Source organism: Oncorhynchus gorbuscha, unplaced genomic scaffold (genome assembly GCF_021184085.1).
Source record: "Oncorhynchus gorbuscha isolate QuinsamMale2020 ecotype Even-year unplaced genomic scaffold, OgorEven_v1.0 Un_scaffold_15500, whole genome shotgun sequence".
Taxonomy (NCBI): domain Eukaryota; kingdom Metazoa; phylum Chordata; class Actinopteri; order Salmoniformes; family Salmonidae; genus Oncorhynchus; species Oncorhynchus gorbuscha.
The window spans coordinates 1-4,105 of NW_025757294.1; the positions used below are offsets into that span (position 1 = coordinate 1).

The following is a 4,105-nucleotide window of genomic DNA, read 5'->3' on the forward strand; positions in this document are numbered from 1 at the left end:
AGACTATAAAGGGAATAGGGTGCCGTTTGGCACACAGGCCATGTTTGTCAGAACTGTAGACAATCCAGGGAAGCAGGAACCTCCCCTCCATTCTGCCAGATGCACAGGATATTCCTTTCTTTGTTTGTGAGAAAACGTCAGTACTCAGACCGCTGGTTCAACGCAGGCAGAGGAGCTGAAAGAGCTGGTTCAACGCAGGCAGGGAAGCTGAAAGAGCTGGTTCAACGCAGACAGAGGAGCTGAAAGAGCTGGTTCAACGCAGACAGAGGAGCTGAAAGAGCTGGTTCAACGCAGGCAGAGGACCTGAAAGAGCTGGTTCAACGCAGGCAGAGGACCTGAAAGAGCTGGGTCAACGCAGGCAGGGAAGCTGAAAGAGCTGGTTCAACGCAGGCAGAGGACCTGAAAGAGCTGGTTCAACGCAGGCAGAGGACCTGAAAGAGCTGGGTCAACACAGACAGAGGACCTGAAAGAGCTGGTTCAACGCAGACAGAGGAGCTGAAAGAGCTGGGTCAACGCAGGCAGAGGACCTGAAAGAGCTGGTTCAACGCAGACAGAGGAGCTGAAAGAGCTGGTTCAACAAAGGCAGAGGAGCTGAAAGAGCTGGGTCAACGCAGACAGAGGAGCTGAAAGAGCTGGTTCAACGCAGACAGAGGAGCTGAAAGAGCTGGGTCAACGCAGACAGAGGACCTGAAAGAGCTGGGTCAACGCAGGCAGAGGACCTGAAAGAGCTGGTTCAACGCAGACAGAGGAGCTGAAAGAGCTGGTTCAACGCAGGCAGAGGAGCTGAAAGAGCTGGGTCAACGCAGGCAGAGGACCTGAAAGAGCTGGTTCAACGCAGACAGAGGAGCTGAAAGAGCTGGTTCAACGCAGGCAGAGGACCTGAAAGAGCTGGTTCAACGCAGACAGAGGAGCTGAAAGAGCTGGTTCAACGCAGACAGAGGAGCTGAAAGAGCTGGGTCAACGCAGGCAGAGGACCTGAAAGAGCTGGTTCAACGCAGACAGAGGAGCTGAAAGAGCTGGGTCAACGCAGACAGAGGACCTGAAAGACCTGGTGACATTTGACAATATATTGGCAAAGAGGGACAGAACCATGACTGAAGGTAAAACATTTGGTTTAATATCTTATCTTATATAATGAAACCTCATATACATGAACTGTTTGAGAAGGATGTAGCAGACTGAACTGTTCATTCAACCTGGAACACTCGTAGCTATCACAATGATTCTGTACTTCAGCTAATACAAGACTGTTTTACACTGAACTGAAATATACTTGTTATGTTATCCTAACAGCTACACCACTGAGAGAGATGGAGCTGAAACGGCAGCCTGAGTCTGATGGGTGTGGCTCAACAAATCATGATGGTATGTACTCTGTTTGGACTGTGATGTTATGGTCTAATGGTTGAGTCAAATCATAATGGTATGTACTCTGTTTGGACTGTGATGTTATGGTCTAATGGTTGAGTCAAATCATAATGGTATGTACTCTGTTTGGACTGTGATGTTATGGTCTAATGGTTGAGTCAAATCATAATGGTATGTACTCTGTTTGGATGTGATGTTATGGTCTAATGGTTGAGTCAAATCATGATGGTATGTACTCTGTTTGGACAGTGATGTTATGGTCTCTAATGGTTGAGTCAAATCATGATGGTATGTACTCTGTTTGGATGTTATGGTCTAATGGTTGAGTCAAATCATGATGGTATGTACTCTGTTTGGACAGTGATGTTATGGTCTCTAATGGTTGAGTCAAATCATGATGGTATGTACTCTGTTTGGACAGTGATGTTATGGTCTCTCATGGTTGAGTCAAATCATGATGGTATGTACTCTGTTTGGACAGTGATGTTATGGTCTCTAATGGTTGAGTCAAATCATGATGGTATGTACTCTGTTTGGACTGTGATGTTATGGTCTCTAATGGTTGAGTCAAATCATGATGGTATGTACTCTGTTTGGACTGTGATGTTATGGTCTCTAATGGTTGAGTCAAATCATGATGGTATGTACTCTGTTTGGACTGTGATGTTATGGTCTCTAATGGTTGAGTCAAATCATGATGGTATGTACTCTGTTTGTACAGTGATGTTATTGTCTCTAATGGTTGAGTCAAATCATGATGGTATGTACTCTGTTTGGACTGTGATGTTATGGTCTCTAATGGTTGAGTCAAATCATGATGGTATGTACTCTGTTTGGACTGTGATGTTATGGTCTCTAATGGTTGAGTCAAATCATGATGGTATGTACTCTGTTTGGACAGTGATGTTATGGTCTCTAATGGTTGAGTCAAATCATGATGGTATGTACTCTGTTTGGACTGTGATGTTATGGTCTCTAATGGTTGAGTCAAATCATGATGGTATGTACTCTGTTTGGACTGTGATGTTATGGTCTCTAATGGTTGAGTCAAATCATGATGGTATGTACTCTGTTTGGACAGTGATGTTATGGTCTCTCATGGTTGAGTCAAATCATGATGGTATGTACTCTGTTTGGACTGTGATGTTATGGTCTCTAATGGTTGAGTCAAATCATGATGGTATGTACTCTGTTTGGACTGTGATGTTATGGTCTCTAATGGTTGAGTCAAAACAACACACCACACATTACAGCTGGGCAACTTATAATACTAACTCAACTAGTTACTTTGAGCAGGATGGTTATGGTTAAAATAATCATTGAATGAATCATTGAATCAATTGAATGAATTAAATGAATCAACATACATTATCTCTATTTTACAGCGTGATAGTTGAGTTACTTTAAATGTTTTGTTGTTGTTGCTATAGTTACAGGAAGCTACATTGTCTTTATCCGTGTGGTTTTTACAGGGTCTGGTTTGACCGCTGAGCTGAGGATTGTGTTGCTAGGAAGACTGGAGCAGGGAAAGCGCAACAGGAAACACTCATCCTGGGGAAGAATGTATTTAAAGTGGACTCTTCCCCGCGTCAGTGACCGGACAGTGTGAGAGACAGAGTGAGAGGTCAACGGGACGACGGTTCATGTGGTTGATACGCCGGGCCTCTTCGACACAGCCCGGTCGGACGAAGAGGTGAAGGAGAAAATAGAGGAGTGCGTTAACATGTCCGTCGGGCCCCCACGCCTTCCTGCTGGTGATCAGGCTGGGGGTGAGGTTCACAGAGGAGGAGAGGAACGCCGTGAATTGAGGATCCAGGAGAACTTCGGAGAGAGGAACGCCTCCATGTACACCATCTTGCTGTTCACCTGTAAAGACCAGCTGAAGGGGAAACAGGTGACAGATTCTCTGAAGATGTGTAAAGAGCTGCGGAGACTCTCCATCACGTTAGGAGGCGGGTATCACTCGTTCAACAACGACGCCAAAGACGACCCGGCTCAGGTCCCAGAGCTGCTGGAGAAGATCAAAGAGATGGTGGAGCTGAACGGAGGAGAGCACTACACCAACGAGATGTACCAGAAGGCTCAGAGGAAGATCAGAGAGGCGGAGGAGAGAGGAGGAGGGAGGAGGAGGAGAAGAGGAGGGAGGAGGAGGAGGAGAGAAAGTTAAAAGAAGAGGTAAAGGTCGAGATAGAGAAAGAAAAGGAGGAAGAGAAAAGGGAGAAGGTAGATAAAAAGAGGAATCTCCACATGGCTCTAGCAGTAACAGTAGTGTGTGTAGTAGTAGGGGTGATCATAGCAGCTGCTGCTGATACCACAGTGGCCCTGGCTCTAGCTCCACTCCTACTGGTGCTGGGAGCAGCCAGTGGAATAACGGCTATCTGTCTAAAGAATGGAAGGTGTGGAGCTAAAACACCCGTCTCCGTAGCTGTATAACAATCACATACTGTATACCTCATTAAGGCTGTTTTTACACTGGCAACACAATTCTGATCTTTTGCCACTAATTGGTCTTTTGACCAATCCGATCTATTATCAATAATTGGGCAAAATATCAGAATTTGTCTGCCTGTGTAAAGATCAGAATTAGGCTGCCCGTGTAAAGATCAGAATTAGGTTACCTGTGTAAACGAGGCCGAACAAGACCTAACAACAGAAACATAGATTGAATGATTGATTGATAGATGGTTTTATAGATAGATAGATAGATAGATAGATAGATAGATAGATAGATAGATAG

General features: G+C 45.1%; 1 long non-coding RNA gene and 1 pseudogene across 1 annotated transcript; both read left to right on the plus strand.

Moving 5' to 3' along the window:
• Positions 1 to 138: 138 nt before the first annotated feature.
• On the plus strand, positions 139 to 2,889 carry LOC124030780. The gene is made up of 3 exons (XR_006838029.1): positions 139 to 1,100; positions 1,294 to 1,365; positions 2,841 to 2,889. It is a non-coding gene; the product is annotated as an uncharacterized LOC124030780 (long non-coding RNA).
• LOC124030779 lies at positions 2,880 to 3,478 on the plus strand (annotated as a pseudogene).
• The last annotated feature ends 627 nt before the right edge of the window (positions 3,479 to 4,105 follow it).